Consider the following 21701-nt stretch of genomic DNA (forward strand, 5'->3'; position numbering starts at 1 on the left):
TCTGGTCTTGATTTTAAGCAATCTGAAACAGTTAACAGTGTTGCAGTCATAAAAAAATAAGTTACTTAGTGTAAAGGACACTGTTTCCACCCCTGAAACATACCTTTCCATTTGTCTGGCCACTCTGGGATCACTTCTGCTTAGGCTGCATTGAATAAAGCAGTATTTTACCAATATTTGTACTTCTAGAGAGCAAGGAAGGTGAGTTCAGAATGACTAAATGCCCTAGTGAAATACCCTTCGAAAGGACATTTCAAGGCAATCACACAGATTGCAGCAAGAAGTGGAGAGACAGACAAACTGCTTAGAAGCCAGGCCACGGTCCAGCAGGGCTGCAATGCATGGTGTGCAGGAGCCCAGGAGGAGGCTTGGTTTTAAACACAGCGGTATTTCAGAGTATAATGGTCCTGCTCCTAAGCCTTTGCAAAACAAGCCTAAAATTTATGGGTAGGCCTTCGATAACACAGCACATACACTTGCCCACTCAATTATTTAGACTGTTTTTCTCACTATAATTGAATCGCTGCTCAGGAAACAAGAAACAGGAGCTGATTCTAAAATAAGCCTCCCAAGATCTGATTCAGGTTGCTAAACAGCTCATGTTCAACAACAAAAAGTGAACACCGAAGCCAAGGCCCCTTAACCTGTCTAGATACTTTTCCCTTTTTGTATTCCAAAAATCATCTAAAATATTCAGGCCAGTGCTGCAGCAGCTTGGGCAAATACTGACCACTACTTGCCTGTAGAGAACTTCACCCCCAACACTTTTTCAAAAAACATATAGAAATTAAGTCTATGAAGTCTACCTGAACAAAACTAGCTTAGACAAATGATGCTGAGGATGCCGAGCAGAGAACAGCGAAGCTCATACATCATGGCAGGCGTTAGGATCTGTGACCGACAGAACTAGATTTCATCAAATATTGATGGAAATGCATGACCTGCAAACAGGAACTATCCAAAGCTATTTGGCCAACTTCTTTCTCATGATAAATAAAATGTAGTGCACACAATAAAAATGAACTTCTCTGGAAGGCCAGTCCTGTGGTTACAGCCTATGGGACTGTGCCCACATAACAATGCCAGTGTCCAGAACGTCTTCAGTACGTTACTGAGCTAAAAAAAGGCACTTAACTGCTCGCCCAAGTAAGCACTGAAATGGCAATAAAAGTTCGTATGTCGTATTTAGAATGGTTAATAGGACTCGAGTAAAGACATTATGAGGGGATCCAATGGTCTGCAGGTAGGTTCAGTCATACCTGCTGACACATTAGCTCTTCCTTCCAAAGACAAGCTACGAAATTCTACCTTGATTACTAAAGGAAGGATAATAAATTCCTTTCTGTATTCATTCATGTTTTAGCCAAGAAAGATACCTTTAGCATAAATGCAAGCAGTAGTATCAGATCTGAGAAATTTAATACAAATCCAATGGAAATAGACATGCTTAATTAATACTGGCTCCACTTGCATCAAGAGGTCATCCGGCCATCAGAAAAATCATTGGCTATTTCAGAGATCCTGAAAAGCAACCAGAGGTTCCTGTAAGTCAGGACCACCTCGCACAGGCTGGATATATGACCTGTCATTACATCCCCTCCACTCTAACTAGCAAAGTTTTGTTCCCCGCTGGTTCATTGTCTCAGTTTGATCAAGTCCATTTGGGTTTACAAGCTTTGGTTATGTGCTTTAGGTTCTTGTTCTGGAGAGCAAGTTTTGTGAGCACTTACTTGTGACCAGAGAAGTGCTGGCTGTTGCTGCTATGGGTGAGAGAACACAGGACCTTCCAGCACCTCCTAAAGGAGGCAACTCCAAAGCCTCCTTGCTGGGGCAAGGAGGGAGAGTGTCAGCACCCTGCATCACTGCGATTCCCCTGGGATGCAGCCAGACAAGCTGACGACGCAGAGATTTATCATGCCGTTTCACTTACTGCCAGCAGCCACTGTGACACCACATCGCCCCCTCCAAAATGGCATTTCTCCTGGGATAAATCTGGGACAAGCCCATTGGGACACACAAATAGTGTCAGAGACCAAACTCATTCTAACTGAAACAACGTGTGCCAGCAGCCTCCAGCCAGGGAGCAGCCACCTCCGTGCCCCCGCAGCACAAGGTGACGGGGCAGGGCTGTTTGCTGCCCACTGGGAGCCAGGCAGTTTGCTACCCACTGGGGCACGATGCCGAGCCATGCTGCCACCAGCTGGCCCCTCTCTGCCTCAGTTTCCCATTTCCAGGTCAGGTCAGCAACACCTGGCACGCTGGCAAAGCCCACTGGGCAGCACGCGGTGAACACTCTGCCCGGCCGGCACACCGTGGGGCTGTGGGGAAAGGTCCTGCTCCACTCTGCTCTCACAGGACTGCAGCCCTAAATGCCAAGCAATTGGGCTGACTATCAGAGTGGCTTCCAATGCAGTGCAACTGGTTGAATGGCAGGTAGCTAGATAAAAAGATGATTGCCAGTCTCTTCCCTACACGCTTCGGGTCCTGCACCTGGGGCACAACAACCCCAAGCAGAGCTACAGGCTGGGAGAGGAGTGGTTGGAGAGCTGCCTGGCAGAGAAGGACCTGGAAGTATTGGTTGATAGTCGGCTGAATATGAGCCAGCAGTGTGCTCAGGTGGCCAAGAAGGCCAACGGCATCCTGGCAGTGAAGCAGTGTGGCCAGCAGGGCTAGGGAAGTGATCATCCCCCTGTACTCGGCTCTGGTGAGGCCGTACCTCGAGTACTGTGTTCAGTTTTGGGCCCCTCGCTACAAGAAGGACATGGAGGTGCTTGAGAGAGTCCAGAGAAGGGTGATGAAGCTGGTGAGGGGCCTGGAGAACAAGTCCTACAAGGAGCGGCTGAGGGAGCTGGGCTTGTTGGAAAACAAACAGCTTGGAAAAGAGGAGGCTCAGGAGTGACCTTATCACACTCTACAGGTACCTTAAAGGAGGCTGCAGAGAGGTGGGGGTTGGCCTGTTCTCTCACATGCCTGGTGACAGGACGAGGGGGAATGGGCTAAAGTTGTGCCAGGGGAGGTTTAGGTTGGATGTTAGGAAGAACTTCTTTACTGAGAGGGTTGTTAGGCATGGGAATGGGCTGCCCAGGGAAGTGGTGGAGTCCCCATCCCTGGAGGTCTTTAAGAGACGTTTAGATGTAGAGCTCAGTGATATGGTTTAGTGGAGGACTGTTAGTGTTAGGTCAGAGGTTGGACCTGATGATCTTGAGGTCTCTTCCAACCTAGACAATTCTGTGATAAAAGCCAAGCTAGAAAATGGAACGGAAAAAGGATTTCTCTTCATTTGGAACTTCAAAAGCAATTGGAACAGTCCTCTCCTCACTCATCTACACCAAAAGGATTATATGGGTGAATTAGATTTTCTTGTACAGCAGATGACAATTCAACCATTCATTTTGACTAGAAGATGTTTGTTGAAAGCCTTTCTTGACTCCATTTCCGTGACGAAAGGTATGCATTGTTTGGTTCCCTTCCTTGCCTCATAGTATCATTAAGATGATATGCAAGCCATAAGACATTTTCCCCCCATTAAATACACAATGGTCTTTTCTGGTTGTTCCTTCTGTGCTTTCTCCTAGAGGAAGTTCTCTTCTCCGATACATCTCTTGTTGACAGCAAGTTTAAGGAAGTTATTTTGCTGAAATGGTATTTTTATTACTAAATTTTACATTAGTTAATGCTCAGCAACACGGTAGAAGAAAAACTAAGCACCTTTCATTGGTACATTCTGAGGATGTCAGCACTCGCTGCACACATTGTTCTTTGCCAAGCCCTTGATCTTCCTACCAAGCACAATCATTCAGATTGCACCCACTCTTGTCAGCGGCCTCCCAAAAGGCAATTAGTGGTTTGCTGCAATATTCAGTCCTCCTGCCATAACCAGCCAGCGATGAACCCACAGGCCCTAGTGAGGAAAGACAGGGCTTACACTCCCTGACACCCAACCAGCACCCTGTACAGCGTACGCCGCTGCTAGGCACCCATTCGCACCCTAACTGTGCTCAGATTCTTGTCCTGATGAAGTTCTGTGAATGGGTATTTTTTTATTTTTTTTTAATTCATCCTTTTCTCTCACATTTCTTCTGGTCCATTATTTCCCCCTATTTGACTTTAGATGGTCTTCACTTTCTCTTGAGCCATTTTCTGCTTCTTGCTTTCTCCCACCCACTTGTACTTTCTGTTCAACAATAACAACAGATTAGACTTGAAGAAACAGGGGTGAAGAAGCCTTGGTGCAACTCCTACATAGCTCCAGCCTTGGGAGTGAACCTTTGACATGCTGAGTATTTAGCTTTTCTGGCAAGACTAATGAAATGTTTTCTCTATTAACAGCTACTTCAAGTGTTGCAGAGAAGGGCTGATGTTTAAATATTGTAATTGTGATAGCAACTGCAAAGGGAATTCCCTATTTTAAGCAATATGCTGACTTTACAGATGACTTACAATAATGGGACCATAACAGAGTGAGAGGCAATCACAGAAGACACTATGACACGGTCAGTTTTGTGCACAGGGCTTACCCTTCCCAGGTCATTTTGCATTCTGCATGGAGCTGGGGAGATTTATCATAGTCTCCAGCAGAAACCACCATGCAGCAAAGCATAAAATTAGTAACTACACCAGCTTCTCAACAGATCCAGCTGCTAGAACTGACCAGGTGTTACCTCAGGCTACAGCTAAAAAGAGGGCTTGGAGGCAGGCACATGCTGCAGTGTGACTAACTGGGACAACAGCGCCTTTCTTCCTCATGCCTTAGCAGTCCTTGAAATTAAAAAAAAAACAAAACAAACAAACAAAAAACAACAACAACAACAACAAACAAACAATGACAACCACCCACAGCTAAAATTAACTATAGGCTTGTATAAAAGACCCCTCAGCCACATTTCTGGTTTATCTTTTTGTTTGGTTTGGGGTTTTTGGAGGTTTCTTTTAGGCTGGTTGGTTTCTTTCTGCTATGATACTCAGATTACAAAGCTTCCTCCCCCTTTTTGTTGACATTTTACAGACAGCCTGTAGTCTACATTCTGAAACCAGTAACTCAGGAAGAAGCCAGAAAAGTTTTTTGCTTGTGTGTGTTTCCCCACCCACCTCCTGCAAAAGACACAACTTTAACAAAATGCTGTCAAACACGATGCTAAAACTAATTATCCTATTGACCATTCAGATCAATCCCATTGTATTCCTGGAGCTTCCAGTAAGGGTAGTTGCATGGCTATCAGACTGTCAGCATCAGCAACTCATGGTCAGTCCACAGAGGGAAATATCTCAGCACTGACAGGCCAAGGGAAACTCTTCATTTCTGAAGAATTCAAACAGACCTGGGTCCACTAGCAACTATCTTGTAACCAGCGCTAGCCATCCTAACAGGAAAGCCACACCATTTCCCCAAACAAGTTGCTTCTGGAAATTGGCTCAGAAGTCCTTACAAATGCCCGTAGAATGACCAAGTGGGCTCTGCCTGCTGCAGTGTCAGCACCACAGAAGCAGGACAGACTGTTAACACAATTATTTCACAGTGTTATTATTAAGAAGAGGCCACAAGTTTAGACTGGGTTTTAGCCTCTAAGATCACACCTTTTGAAAGCAGTATTAGAAGCAGAGCATTTTTCAACTGTAAGAGTTAACAGCAGCTACTTTGAACACTGATTCCTGACAAGGAGGAGTTCAGACACTTTCTTCTGCTGAGACCCCCCATTTGTGTGGCTCAAAACACCACAACATGCAACTGGAACTCCAGTCAAAGCACTGGAGCCTCCCAAACCCAGCATGTGCCCCGATTCAGAAACCACCACCCCAGGAACAGGGCAATGTCTCTGGCAGGTCACAGGCAAATCTCCTGAAGGCGACGATTCTGACCACTCACCTCGCAGAGCAATGGCCCAGCATTTACCAAGTGATTCTGGGAGTAACTTCTTCAGGTGCAATATTCAAGCGCCATGCCTCAGCATAAAGAACGCTGGCATCTAGAAGCAAAAGGCAGCAGGTATCCAGCCTCTGTTTTTTAATACACACTAAAGTTGACTGAGGAAATCTACGCTGCCCAAAGAACTAAAGTGAACAGTGCATTTTTTCGTGGCACTTGCATCTGAAAGCCAGCACATCTGAAAGCGTTAAGAACACGGTCACTTCAGTTTCAGCATGCACCCCGGCACCCCTCAGCACTTCCCAAAGGTGCTCTGTGCTACTGTGCTCTTCAGCTTGAATGCACAAAAAAGTCCAGCGCTCTGAAGAGAAATGCCAGCGTTCTCCAGGCTGTAGTTAACGAACACCGAAAACAAGATGGGCAGATTTTTAAAAGGAACGAGAATTTCTTGTTCCTAATAATAAAAATGGGAAACTTTTTTGTAATTTTATCAACATACTCAAGGGAAGAAACAAAATGCAAAACATTTCTGTCTTCTACTATACACTAAGGTCAATTCAGAGAAAAAAACCTGCCAAGCCAGGCCCATGGACACAAGCTGCAGGGAGAAACACACAAGAACTACACCTAGTACCAACATGCACGTTCCCTCAAGACCTATTAAGTTTATACTGTTAGTGCTTCAGACCAGCGTGTGAACCACTGGGAGGCACAAAGGAAATTCAAAACGTGGCTTGTTATTATAGTAATAAGTGCATAATAATTATTTATACAAATTATACATGTAAGCATAATCGTAGTTTCAGGACAGTTAACCCAAGGGTGAATCGCCCATCTATATAATCCCTTAATAACATGCTTGGAATGCAATTTGGTAATTCCCCTCCGATAAAGCAGTCATGCTGCCTGCATAGTGACCATTTTTCAGCATTAATTACCATCAAGAACTTGAGTCTCTTAAAACAGCAATGTTTTTGATCAATCCTCAGAACAGAGCGTTACAAACACAAAGCTATGTTTTTCTTGTTTTATGTATTTGTATGCCCTCCTAGCCCTTGTTAGAGCATAAAGTGATAGTGGAGCTACTAAAAATTGGAAAGGAGATGTACTTGTATCAGATATGCCTAAAACTTTTAATGGTATGAATGCTATAGGTGCCCATCTATTAGAATGCATAAATTAATTTTGGGCCCAATGCTCTTCTATGCCTCTTTGGCGTCCTGCCACAGCTTATGACAAGCTTAAAAGTTAAAAATGACAACAGCCATGCTGCAGTGAAAGGCCCCCTGAACCAGGGGAACATGCTGCTCTGCAAACTGCCCCTAAAGTGACATGGAGGGCTGCTGCCCCACGCCAGGAATGCGAGGAACTCTGTGACTCTCTGCACTCTCGCAGCTCGCTGTGCCACAGCGATTCCAAGTGATTCACATTATTTTCTGCCTGTCGGCAACAGCTGTAGAAACATCTCTAAAATGGCTGGCGTGCCCTCCGCCAACTCAGTGCTCCTCCTATCGCTGGTATGGCCATGTGGCCCTCACCTGTCAGCTCTCCTTCAGCAACCCCATCATTAGGACTCCGCAGCGTTCCACTTGGTTAGAAGATGATCCCAGTTAAAGCAATCGCACTTCTGGTTTACCTCAGCCTATCACCAATAAATACCTAAACAACATCTCCAGATCCTGCTATACCCCTACAGATTATCTAAATGCTGATCTTTGTTACACACACTCCAACAGCATAATCTCACTCAGCATTTACTACCCAACTAGGATTACTTAGACCAGAAACACAGATAAGAGCTGTGTGTTCCTGTCACTCACACCTGACCAGAAAGAGGGTATCATCAGCCCTGACTCCTGGAGTTATTTACTGACACTTTGGTATGTTTTCATGCTTCTGACAATCCTTGTATTTCTAATGTGGTTCAGAAATTGAAATGAGCAATGTATCATGATCCCAGACATGTTCCTCTGCATATTTTATATGAAGATGATTAAAAACCTTGAGCTATAGACTGTGACGATGTAAATCAGCACAGCTTTACATGCTGGGATGGAGCTATGTAACTTGGCACAACTGAGGATCCAAATCCCTCGTTTTTAAGCACAATAGAGAAAGAAAAATCAAAGTATTACAAAAAGAACATCGGAGGTCTCTTGTCACCATGCAAAATGAAGAATGCAGGTTTCATTACTGATCTGGCAGAGACTAACTTACCTGCAGTTACTTTACTACATGTCTGGGTCATAGATATTTATATCATTGTGATATGCATGTATCTTTAATTTACTGTGAAGTCATCTTATTTGTGTTTGTCTAGCTTACAACAGAAATAGATCTCTAAAAATAACTTTCTTCCATCATCTTTCTGGTCTCCATGGCAGTTGAATGTATTATTACCCATTTTTCACATCTCTTATTTAAATCATGCAATTTCTGTAAATTTTTATGCCTGCTAATATGTAGAAATAATGAAAAGATATAAATGATTGAAAAGAAATCTCAGTGAAGCTCAAAATGGATACATATATATATATATATATATATTTTTTTTTAACTTTATTTACCTTTTTCACTTGCATTTTATGCAAGCATCACTCCTTGGAGCCAGATCCTGACCAGTAATAAAGCTACTTTACACACTCCAGTGATGCAAAGCTTTAAAGCTGGCTTACACGGCCAGCTGGGGTCAGGGAACCCCCTCATGGTGCAAAGCAGTGCATCTGGTACTCCCCATCCTCCCCCAAAACAACCCTTGGAGCATATCCTGTGCCCCACCTTGCCACGAGCCAGGATGGCAGCCTTCCTTTTCCAACACACTGCAAACCAGCACAACTTAGGCAGCCTTGCAGCTGCTGCTACACAGAGGAAGCCCCCAACCCTCAGAAGCCCAAGGGCTGCTCTGCTCTGAGCACAGGCCATGCCAGCCTAGTACCTGGGGCCAGAGATTTCAGCTGCGGTACAGACATGAAGGCAGTCACATCTTGTGGTCTTCAAAAGCTAAACTGATCCCAGGCTTCCAGGGCAGATCAAAGGCTGCCGGGTGTTTTTCCACAAATGAGGTAATCCCTTTGCCTTTTTAAAAGCACAACACACGCTGCTTGTCCTAAAAACTGCACACACTGGAAGGTCACAGCTTACAGTAGTGCACACTTCCTTTTCTGAATCTCATTATTCCCTAACATTTCCACCTTTGTTTTTCCTTTAATCGAGCTCCTTGCCCAGGTCCTTGCAGCAACGCACTCGCACATGCAGGGAACAGTTCTTTCAGTCCGTACTTCCCTACAGCAGATTCCCAGCGGGCTGAACACAACCACCTGCTGACTCAGTACATTACAGCCTTGCTCTGAATGACCAGCCCCGGCCCCCACACTTTCCTCATGTTATCCCATTTAGAAGCTAACTCACTCTCTTCCCGTAAGAAACTAATTTAGGCATCGTAGGTTTTAACTTTAAATGGCTTATGCCAACGACTAAAGCCACACGATCAGATTCTTCCGTCGACAAATTTGACAAATGGATATAAGTCAAATTTGCTTATTTTTGCCCTTAAACAAAACCATATACGGTCTGCAGTGGTAAACCACCACTTTTAATATCCAAATTCTGATTGCTTGCACACTTCATCTTGTACCAAAACCCCGTTACCGACAGCCAGCTGAGGCATGTCTGAGGCCACTGCACTGATCTCTTGCTGCCTTCACACTTCCAGACAGCTCAAGACTAACTTGAAGCTGCTGCTGCTAAGCTCAACTAGACACAAACTGCTCTCCTTTCTCATTTGGGTAACAGCTGAGTCCCTAAGCTGTAACTGAGGGGTTTGGGCTTCACTTCTACAGTTTTAATACAGCTTTTTCGTTCATACCTGTATTCCTAGCCTGCCTTTGGTTAAAGGCTTGCGAAGGACCACAATGGCCCTAAGACGCAAACAGAACATATATAACAAAAAAAATCCCCCCAAACCCTCAGTCTATAATCCATTTTTAGGAAAGAATTTGTGCTAAAATGAGGTAAGTGATAACTTTCCAGATCTCCTGTTATCCAGAGTACTATTTTAAGGAGAGTGTGACTGCATTCGCGCTTGTCGCATAGTCCTGCTTCCAATCTCCTGGCAGATCCCCAGCACATTCTGGCATTTAATGCACAGCACTTGTTGGGATGCAGGCCCACTTATCTCCCAGACACATTGACTAAGACTTTCCCACATAAAGTGGCCCACCCTTTACTAGCAAGAGGTCACTCAGTACAATCAGCCTTCAAATGAGAAAAACAATCAGGAAAAGCTTCTGTGATGCCAAAAACGTAGAAGGGAGTAAAATACAACAGGCTCCGTTGTTTGTTTTTATCAAAACTTAGGAGGCTGCAAGACAGATTTTCAACTGGTGCAAACCAGTCAACCAAAGTCAACCAGAATTATTATTTTTTTAAAACAGATTTAGGATCTGGCCTCCTAAAGACATTCAAAATTGCAATAGAAATAGTTACTTATTCTACAAGTAACATTTACAGTTATTTATTTATTCTCATTACATACAGACTCTACAGAATTTTTGAACGAGGAATACATGTACATGTTTTCTTAAGGGAAACTGCAGCATGGTTGTTCAAAACCTTTTTTTCCCAAGGAATCATCTCTCAGTCAGGCTGAACAAATGACCATTGAAATCTCAAGAGGTGTGGAACCTCTTTGAAAATTCAGGCTTCCTCCTGCTGAACAACGGGCACCCCAAACTAGCGCATGCTGCCAAGCTCCCTTGCTTTCCCATTTTGTGTAACTGAAGTGGCAGAGTGGGAAATAAAATCCCTAGGGTTCCTGACTTCCTTGCTGGTACCCTGCACACCACAGGGTTAAACAAAGGGTGCTCTACTGGCTGATCCTCCTGGATCAGAACACTCACTGACTTCCATAGGCAGATTTAGGCCCAAGGCACCTTTCCAAAATCACAGAAGCCAGTAATTTGGTAGTAAGAGGGAAAAACTGCTTTCTCCAAGCACAGACTAGAATGATTAGCTCCATGCTGCATCCCAGTGTTGCTATAGATGTATATGCCATTAGCATCCTGGAGCCATGAGCTACCCACCAGTGCAAAGCTTTCTGTCTGCAGAGGCTGGCTACAGATCACCCTTAAACACTTTAATTAAATATTTGTTTAGTAAGAGAAAAGTCAGTGAAGGCCCTTGGGAAGAAAATCTTATAATTAGTTTAGACAGAAGTTAACATTTCCAAACTCAGATACCCAAACTAAAACCTGTAGGTGTTAAAACAAACTTATCTCCAGTAGGATAATTTAGATATAGCAGGCAGCACTCTTTCTCTTCTAAGCTAAAAACTAGAGGAGCTACTTGCTGTAATTAGCTGGAGCATTTGTGGTATCTAGGGGCTAAACAAAATTCATTTCATGAGTGGAAAAAATAAGCATTTGGTCATATTGCACAGAACTGAATTATCTGTTCTGTGTTACTACAGTAACCACAAATGAGCTTCATTGTAAAGCAGGCTCCAGACCTTCCCAGCTAGCCAACACTTCCAGCACCGTACGCCACAACATACACGCAGCTTTCTTGCTCTTTCTTACAGACACAAGGCTCCCTTTCATCATGTCACAGGAAGAACCAAAAGCAGGTCACTCCATGCCATTCTATAATAAATCAGCCAACAGAAAGACAAAATTAATTCAGGATCAGAGAGCAGTAACTTACAATAGCCAAAAAAGCAAGCAGATCCGAATCACTGCTTGACAGCAAGAAGACTCCACAGCACCTTGTAGAAGACCTTGACCATGTACTTGGGACCAGAAGACTACAGGGAGCTGAATCCCACAGTGGAGATGAAAGCCTTCCCAGAGGTGCCAGTTGGTCTGGCCTGGGAGAAATGTCTGCCCAATATCAAGTTCAGCAGTCAGTGTAACCTTACAGCGCCAGGCTGCCACAGGGAGCCGCCGCGTCCCCTCTGAGCACCTCGCAGCAGCTCACTGCCACCAGCGCCTCCGAGCAAGTGCAAAGCTGAAAATGACGCCCTGCAAAGCCCCAGGCTGGGGCGGGGAGGGATGGGATGCGAGCTTTCCTGACCTTCGCAGGCATCCACCCCGAGTCCTGGATCACAAGGTACTAGCGTGGCCATCATCTTAACATAAAGTTGCGTTTTAAGAAAGCTGAATGAAAACTTTCAAAGCCAGAATTAAAGAGTCTAATTCATAGGGAGTAAGGCTAGGCAGGATCACAGCCATTCAGCTACTTTCTGTAGTGGAACTGAATACACGAAGCATGAACACCTCATTTATTAAGTTGGCTACTTCCAACAGATTAACCTGTGTGTTATCCAATCATGTGGGCAATGAAGCAGTAAATAAAAATTTGTTTTGTTTGCAGTAGGTCTGCATATCTTCATCTCTGATTACATCTTCCATCATATGATGACAGCCAAATTAAATCTTTTTAAATACATATGCAACTACAAATCTTCACAATCTATCACTATATCACATACAGCCCCTCCTATAGCCCATTTGCAGAGCCCACCCCTGACTGAAGCAGTCTCAGGGATGGCTCCACCCTCTCACAACCATGCTGAGTCATGATTCATAAAACCAAACCTGGTGGCTACTCTCACCATGTAACGGAGCTGTCGGTCAATTCCTATTCCTTCTTCTTTTTTTTTTTTTCCCCATTTTAAACAAGAACAAACAAACAGACCATGACATTTTGAAAATTCTTTTTTGCACGTCTTATTCAATGGCAAGTCCACAGCCTCTGCAATTACTTGCAAAAGCATTCCTGTTTCATATTGTTAGACATATAGTAGCTCCAAGCAGTATGACTTTACCAGAGCAGAAATGTTTTCTTGTTATGTACAGCTGTGGATATGTGAGCAAGAACAGGAGACTCAATCCAAGAACATCTCTGAATACATTTCACAGATGATAGGCCAATTGCTCAGCAGGTGTAGCTTCAGGATCTGGCCACTTCTTCCAAAGAAACGAACAGCATATGTTTTGAACTCCAGTAAAGAGAAAAGCTACTTAATTTGGAACATTTACCTGTGAACAGATTCAGAGCTGTATATTTTTAGATCTCTGAGCAGAGTATTAATGACACACCTCTCCTGTTCCAACGGCATGACTGGTATGGCCTGCTCGTCTATTCGTAGTCTCTAACAGGTGTGTGTTAGCATCTGTTGGCACAAGATTTTCATGCTGAGCGTCTCTTCTGTTTGGTTCTTGCTGCCCTCTTCATGTAAGAAGGTTGCTGAATAAATCAAACTGACATACCATTTCTTTTTGAAGTTCTAATGCTTAGCACATTCAAAAAATTGTGAAATAAAAATGACTGCACAACAGCATAACACGTTTCTCTAGTGGAAGCTGTGACATGTCAAAGAGATTCTTGATGCGTCTAAAAAATACCCTGCTTGAAAGAAATATGTGTACAAAAATATAAAGAGAAAAGCAAGAAAAAAGCAGAAAAGCATGAAAAACTAAGAACATCCTCAAGTTTTCATTGTTCAACATGAAAACATTATTTCAGAGAAGAGGCAAAGAATGATGCTGAAAAACAATAGTTCCAGATACTCCTCAACCTTAATCTGTCCTTGGCCACACAAAGATGTTTCCATTCCTGAGCACAAAGATTAGAGATGGGTGTTTATCTTTTCTTAATGACATATATTTTTACTGCAAGTAGAAATAATGCTTGCAGATGCAAACTTACCCTCCCTTGCCATCTTTCTGAACTATAAAATCTGTTTTGAACTCAACCATCAAGCAAAGTTCTTCCCATGCAAAGCTAAGCTTTTTAATGAAAAATGGACAGTAAGAACTGTATCAGGAATTAAACAATAGATGAAAAAGAAATAAAGCTGGACATCCTAGGAAAAAAAGCTGACTGCTTAAATAAACAGATTAATCTGTATCACTCTGTTAAAACTGTTAAATAAGATGAGATCTACTAAGCATAAATAAAAAGCCTTCCATGCAGCATCTCTGTAACCCTCTTTTCATTAGAGAAAGGCAAAGCCTTGAAAGGTCCAACTGTAGTTGCTGCAACATTGTACTCACGTTCATTAGAAAAACAAATTCACAACTGATCATTTTAAGAGTAATAATAAAAATCTGACAAATGAAAACCACATGTGAAAAAAAAAAAAAACAAAAAAAAACAGCACTGGGGAAATCAGCCTTCAACGCAGTCTCCTTGCAGAACACTGATTATACCTCGGTGCCATTTGATGGTACACACGTTTCAGCTCCAACACTTGGTTCACCAGGCAAGTGTTACTTGGTGATAACAATCAGACACGAGATGATTTCTAAGTTGTAAACACACAAGAAAGCCAGAGAGGATGACTAGATTTTCATGTTTTATATCTCTGGGCTAGATTCCCTCTGGTTTGACTTGGGCAAGTTGCCATGAGCTCATGCAGAGGTAAGGGACCAGTGTACTGGCAAACACCCCAGCTCCATCAGCTGGGAACGGGAGCAAGCCCACAGCACTAGCTCGTGTTTCAGAAACGCCCTATATGGCTCTGCACAGCTTCAGTCATGGAGCACCAGCCTGCTCTCATCCCAAGTTTCCACTGCATGGTGTGCATCACACACCACAGAAATTGACTTTCGTTGCTCTATTTCACAGCCTCTTCATTTAACTGACAGTCAAAAAGATCCAAGGTGCTGCTGCTGGCTCCTCACACTGGTTCAGGCCATGCAGCTCCTACAGCCAGCACATGGCGGTTTACAAAGGTTTTCCTAGAGATGTGAAAGAGCGAGCAGGAGGCCTCTGGTCAGAGATGCCAGCCTGGATTTGGAGCTGACTCATGGGTAATGGGCAACGATAAACTATTGTATTGGTTTTTAACGTGTGCCCACATCAGATGACTAAGGAATTTTGGTACCTATAGAGATTAACTGTCTAGATACCCTTTGCAATGAGCCTTAGACATCTGCATAAATAGGCCTCCTCATCTGCGTTCCACAAAATATGCCCCTGCACTCCTCACAAGTGAAATGCATTGCTTATTTTACAAGTAATCCAACTATAAATATTAAATGCCGTAACTGATGCACATTAAAAATAAATCCATCCAATAAAGGAGGTTTAACTGATTAAATTTTATATACATTGAAGGAAAAACAAAACATCTTTTATGAAATGGCTTGGTACGCCTACATAAAAGGGCTGTCCGAAAGATGGAGAGCAGCGTTCAGGTCTCCATACATGTAGCATGAGTGCTTTGCCCCCTGTCTGCTCCACTTGTGTGCAGGCAGAGTTCGGTAACACACAATAATTCCCAGAGCTGTAGGATTCATGCCACGACAGGGATGAAACAGCATCTGTAAAGCTTTTTGCCACAAAACTGCTGCAAGCTCCCATTTCACACAAAAATGCTGCATTCTGCTTTTTTTTTTTTTTTTTTTTTTTTTTTTTTTTTAAGTCATTTACCGCACTTAACCTGCATTACAGAAAAATGCAGAAGGGGCTACTCTCCTAAAACCTGCCCTCTTTTTTAGTACCAAGCTTATGCTACTGCATGAAGCAACAAAACATTCCCTACCCATTTTATTTGTTCAGCGCTGGTTGTGTCATGTCAGGCAGCCAGCGAGCCCACCCGCTCCCCAGAGCCCTACAGCCACTGCTAAGTCATGCAGGCATCACAACAGCCATTGCTGCTTCACCGAGAAAGGGCTTCGTGGAGAACATCCAACGGCAACGGGAAATAACCCTGCTTCAGGAATCGCACCTAGCTGCCTTCACGCTCACCCTGGCTCGCTCTTTCTCCTGTGCCATTTTCACCTCCTCTCTCCCTCCAGAGGCTTCTGAGTACATGCAAGAAAAGGTTTTCTGCAATGGCCTGAGGAGTCACAGCCTCCCCTGACATCTTCACACGGCTGATATCTCTCTGAATAAATTACCTGACACGACCGGCCTCTATAATCCTGCAGCTCGGGAGCATTGTTCCCCAAGACATCTTTCAGGACAATACATTCCCAGGGCTGAATGAGTAACAGTTATTTTTTTCTAAAGTAGCTACACAGTTCAGTAAGCAGGTTTCATAATATTTCTACCCTGTCAATAAGGGCCAAAGGCTGCACCGTATGCTCCAGATCTCGACCGTTTATGTTAATTCCCTCTTACAGCAATCTTGCTTCTGATATCGAGCATTCAAGCATTAGGTTTTATACCTAAGGATGATGGTGTGTAGGTACAGTCTAGAAATACAAGTCCTTACTCACCTTCTTTAAACACAAATGCCATTTTATAACTAAAAACATCAAAATTACAAATGGAATTGCTTACTCTGTTTTTGGCTCATGCACTTGGACAGTAGAAAAATCATTCTTGAAAGAGGGATAGCTAAATAAAAGGTCAGCCCCCAGTGCCATGAGCAAGGATTTTTCAGAGCTGCTGCAGTCCCACACAATCTAGCAGAAGCCTGCCATATTTATTTATTTTTTTTGTTAAAGCAGGCCTGTATCCATCACATTGCAACGGCTGTCCACAAAATAATGAAATCGGGGCCATGCATCATGCCCGTCGACTGTGCCCTCACTGGAGGATAAAAGCGCGGAAGGGTGCTGCATGCAGGGGATGGGGATGGGGTTGGGGATGGGGATGGGGATGGGGATGGTCACAGTCACAGTCACAGTCACAGCAGCTGAAGGTGAGCGGCACGGCGGGGGCATCGCCCCCACTCGCGCATACAAAGCCCCGCAGCCCTCCAGCCCCCGCCCCGCTGCCCTCCCGCCCGGGCCGGCGCCGGAGAGGAGCCGTGGGTGGGCGGGAGGTGGGAGAGGAGCCCTACCTCGGCGGAGAGGGGTCCCCCGGCCAGCCCAGCCCGGCAGCAGCGGCGGCGCTCCCGCGGCGCTCCCGCGGCTCTCCGCACCGCGGCGGGGCGTGCGGCTGCGCGGCAGCACCGGGGAGGGGAGGGAGGGAGGGAGGGAGGGGAGGAGACGGCAGGGGCGGCGGCCGCGGTCCCCGGGGAGAGGCCGGGGCCTCCGCAGGGCGGAGCGGCGGCGGAGGAGGAGGAGGAAGAGGAGGAGGAGGAGGAGGAGGAGGCCGGGGGGGGCTGAGACTGCGGCGGTGCTGCGGGAGCCGGCCCTACCTGTGCGCGCTGCCCGGGTGGCGGCGGCTTCTCCCCGCTGGCTGCAGCGGGCGGCGGCTCCCGCAGCCCCCGGCGCTGCTGCGCTGCGCTGCGCCCGGCCGCGGGGAGGGGCGAGCCCGGGGCGGGGCGGCCGCTGCCGGCAGCGGGGGCTGGCGGCGGTGCTGGTGCTGCTGGTGCTGGTGGTCCCGCGGCCTCCCCGCGCCCAGCGCAGCCCCGGCCGCCTCCCCGCGGCCCCTCGGTGCGGTGCGGAGCGGCCCGGCCCTTCCCGCCTCCTGCCCCTGTGCGCTGGCTCCGCGCCCCTCCTCCCGTCACCTCCTCGCCCATCGCGCAGACAATGTTGGCTCGCCCCCAGCATCCATTTCCTCCGCTGCCGCTCCCCGCTGCCGTCAGCCCCGGGCAGCCCCCGGCCCGGTGTGCCCCTCAGGCCCCAGCCCGAGCCGGCAGCACACCGCGCCCCTTCCCTTCCCTTCCCTTCCCTTCCCTTCCCTTCCCTTCCCTTCCCTTCCCTTCCCTTCCCTTCCCTTCCCTTCCCTTCCCTTCCCTTCCCTTCCCTTCCCTTCCCTAGCCCCTGGTCTCGCCCTCCCCAGCCCGTCCCTGCTCGCCCAGCCCTGCACAAGCGGTTGCCATCCTGCACAGAGCAAGGCGAGCACAGCAAGCTGCCGCTGGGCCATCCGTCGTTCCTCCGGTATGAACAGGAGGTAAACTGGGCCCGTGAAACCCAGCACGTAACAGGCGGGTTCGGAAGCTCTCTCTCTGAGATCTACCCCTCTGTTCCTAAGCTCACCCTACCCAAATTCTTTCTCTGTCCTTTTGGCACTTCAAGGATGGCAAGCCAGTAGTTCAAACGCAAAGAAGAGAAGGCTCCCAACCCTCCCAACCAAACAGGCCAGCATCACCAGCTTATTTGTCACTCTGGTCTCTGCTCTGGACACCTTCCTTAGCTGTTCTTTGCCCCTTTCTTTTTGTCCAGCCCAGGCCTAGGACCCTGTCCCTCCTACCCAGGCAGGAGGCCAGTGCTCTCACCTGGGTTCTTGTCACCTGGCTTCCCAGCTGCAGCTACACCACTCCAGCATCCTTCACAGATACAGCCTTGCCTGCCTGGACTCACTCCAAAGGCTGCTCCCAGTTCCTTCTCCTCACTTCCCAGCTCAGGCTGACGGGTCGCAATTTCATCTGTCCCTGCGCCTGCCCATAGCCAGCATCAGCTCCCACCTTTGACTTGCCCATGTTCTGAGAAAAGAAACCTCACACCTTGACTCACTCGCAAGTCCTTCAAACTTGGAAAAAGCTCCCTACTCAGAAAGCTCCTTTCAAATGTTCTACCATCACGAGACCTACAAGAATTTTGACCACAGTTATGAGCTTGACGAGAACTGGTACTGCCATGTCTGTCATCTGTGGTCGTTGCTGTCCAACTCTTGGGATGCAATGGAAACAAAACAGCTCAGGGACAGCCCTGTTCCCCTCCTTCTTTTCTTGCTCCTTTCTTGCACTGGTTCTGGTGGCCCACTGATCTCTCCTGGTTGTGGTAAAGCCAAATTCAGTGAGAAGAGATCAGCTCTGCACTGACTCAGTGACCTGGCTGAGGAAATCAGAGGAACCAGAGGGAGGAAGGGAGCAGGACTTCTTTTTAAGTAGCAGCAAACAGGTCAGCAACGTCAGCTTGTGTAGCTGCACCCTTAAATTATAAAACATCTAAAACAGGCTGCTTTGGTGTTCTTTACAACTTCCTGAACCATCAGAGACCACGATCGAGGTTTCCAGGTAAATACGAGAAGATACTTGCTTCTATGTAATGCAAATGGTGATACTAAAAACGTAACATGAGTGAGCCTTCATTCACTTAACAACAATAATAATTCCAGTTGCAAACCCTTCTTAGCCATTACTGCAACAAAGGACAAGTGTCAATCACTTCAAATACTTTGAAGAAGTTACACACACAAAGAAAATAAAAATAAATGAAAACAACTCTTCCAAGCTTTCCTCAATGCTGCCAGACAGTGGTACTGAAACAGGCTGGAATATATGCAGGATTAATAGACAGCTCCCAATCAAAAGGTTCGCTACATTTGGCCCAAGTAACATGAAAAATTCTGCTGTTTCTGAATTATGTGGACTGTACCTCATAATGTTTTACAAAGCAGAATTTCCATTAGCCCATCAAGAGTTTTGCTCTTGGAAAAAGCTGAATAATTTGACTATGAGCAATTAGCAAGTGCCTAAGTATATGTACTGTATCACATTTCAGGCTCAAAATGATAAAAACCAACAGATTTTTGATCCAGCACAAATGTAGCTTTTACTTCAGCCATCACTAACAGGAATTCAGAGAACCCAATGATGTATGCATTATATATATAAATGTAAAATTATTCGCCCTGTAGGATGTTAAGAAACATCAGAAGAAAAATCATCTTTTACTCAACTATTAATATCTCTCACACAAGTAGGGAAGAAAAAAGATCGCAATAGATGGAAGTGAGCAAGAACATTCAGTGTATTTAAAGATTCTGTCTGTCTTAACCCACATAGCTCCAGGAAGGGTGGGCCATTGATTATCATGGAAATAACCGGGTAGAAATGAATGCATGAAGAAGCAGGAACCAGAATAGCAGGGGTATCATGGGCTCCAACCAGTTATCCCAGTTACTGACAGTTATTTCTTCATTTCAAGAAGGCCACATTTTGTAAAGAATGGGGCAGCTACGAATGTTTACCAGTGAAAGTCAAAATCAGCATCTCCGAGTTTGACAGACAGGATGTAATTTTGATTTTAAAATGACAGCAAGTACTTGTCAGTATTTTCAGCGTGAACTGTCAGCTTGCAGGGTTAGAAAGCCAAAGCCTACAACTTTGTGACAATTAAGCTGGGGATACTTATCGGTTACAATACCAGCATTTTCTAATACCAGCAAGTAAACCCAGTTAGACAACAAGCTGTTCACACTGATGGCCACATTCTGCTTCCTTTAATCAAACTGAAAGGAGTAGAATGAATAGCCATATTAGAAGCTGTTGTTAAATGAATTGGAAAGGGTCAGCAAAGCAATGTTATGCGAAGTTACTCCTTTTCTGCCCTTTACTCTGTAGTTAGCTTTGGTTTGAAAGCCTGAAGTTTTTATCCTCTCATACATTTTGTCCATGCAGCCACGGATGTCTTACAGTTGGAGAAATATTTAATCTTTTTCTCTTTTGAAAATCCACTACACCACTGTGCTCAGTAATACTGTCAGACCTCAATCCCATGGAAATTTATCCACATGCATATTTACACCTCTGCCAAGAGGAAAACACTATGTAGGTGTGTAAAGGTAGAGACATTCCAAAATTTCCACAGGATTATTTTAAAGTATGTTATAGTTTAAGTAACCTGGTAAAGTGTTCTAAACAAAATGAAAGCACCTGGAGTTTTGCTCTTTTCAGGATTTTGGGCATTTCGGTTGTATCTCTGTGTGACCTGCAACTGCAAGAAGGTATTTCCAAATTGAAACAAAACAGCGAGAGTACATATTAGAAACAAACAAACAAACAAACAAAAAATAATTTTTAAGGCAACAGTAAAACTAGAAAAAATCTACTTGAGGATGGTAGCAATTTCCAGAAAGCCAGAAGAAATTCACACAAAGAAGTGAATACTGCAATAAAAAACTTCCCAGGAATACCATTAAGCTGAAAAGCATGATGTTATTAACAAAGCGTTAACAAAGCGTTCCAGTTACACAGGTTCACAGTGTGACTGAGATGGGAGACATGTTATTCCCACAAGACACACCTCTTCTCCACCCATAATGCCCAGTTTTAAACACCCTCTGAGGCTCAAAGGCACAAACCTAGACTAGTGCTTTGTCTCATAGCAGACGTGGCCAAGATCATGAAAGAAAAATGTAAGAAGGACAATAATCTGCCTAAAGGAAAAAATAAAATCTTAGCTTTGTCACTGTGTGCGCAGCTTGTTTAGAAGCATGACATCTTCTCCATCATAAACATTTCTTCACAGTGCTGTTTCTTCTCATCAGCTTAGGAACAATCAGCTCTGTGCTACACCCTTACCTTCAGTAATATCTTGGAGCAATGCATGCCATGTGATCTGTTTACAAGTGCGTTTCTGTTTCCTGCCAGTCGCTGCAAAGAAGGATGAGTTAGACCCTCACCCCTCGGTTTCCCTTCCCTCTACAACCAGACAAGCCCGGAATTCCACATCAGGAAACAACCATACTTACAGGTCATCTCCATGCGTGGTATTCTGCAATCGCCTAACCACAGGGTAAGAAAGATGTGCATGACAGAGGCAGGGTCTCTACAGGTAGGAAAAAGCTTTGATGAATGCTGAACATGAAATCAGCCAAGCACCTGATTTTTGCCTATCGCTAAGAAACAGCACACTGACTAATACAGTAGCTGTGTCATGTCATATCCAGGCCCAAAACTCAGTTTTGCAAGAAGAAACCCCAAAACACCAGTACAACTCGCAGCAATAACAGCATGGCACATTTCATACTGATTTTTTTTTCATACAGTTTCTAGGCAATGCTGCCCAAAACTATGCCTGGGCTGATTGGTATGAGTCAAAACTGTGCCAGAAAATGTGCTAGCAATTAAACAGTCTGGATGATCGGGTACCAATGCTCAAACCCACACGCTGGGCCTGAACAGTTTACTGGTATGGACATTGCCAGCTTCTCCACTCCTCTGGAGTAGAGGATCCTTTAGCCGTTTTCTCTACCATGATCTCCCACTGAG

General features: G+C 45.2%; 1 protein-coding gene across 2 annotated transcripts in view; it reads right to left on the reverse strand.

Annotated features, from left to right (window-relative positions):
• The window catches only part of SPTBN1 (spectrin beta, non-erythrocytic 1), a 135843-nt gene extending 118651 nt beyond the window's left edge, over positions 1-17192 (reverse strand). Inside the window, exon 1 of one of the 2 annotated variants that reach the window (XM_082755763.1) lies at positions 16959-17192. The gene's annotated coding sequence lies outside the window, so the exon portion shown is untranslated. Of the gene's footprint in view, positions 1-16658; positions 16778-16958 lie in introns of those variants that run through there. The other variant, XM_082755762.1, reaches the window with a different exon arrangement.
• Positions 17193-21701: the final 4509 nt, after the last annotated feature.

The sequence above is a fragment of the Aythya marila genome (assembly GCF_965140915.1).
Source record: "Aythya marila genome assembly, chromosome: 3".
Taxonomy (NCBI): Eukaryota; Metazoa; Chordata; class Aves; order Anseriformes; family Anatidae; genus Aythya; species Aythya marila.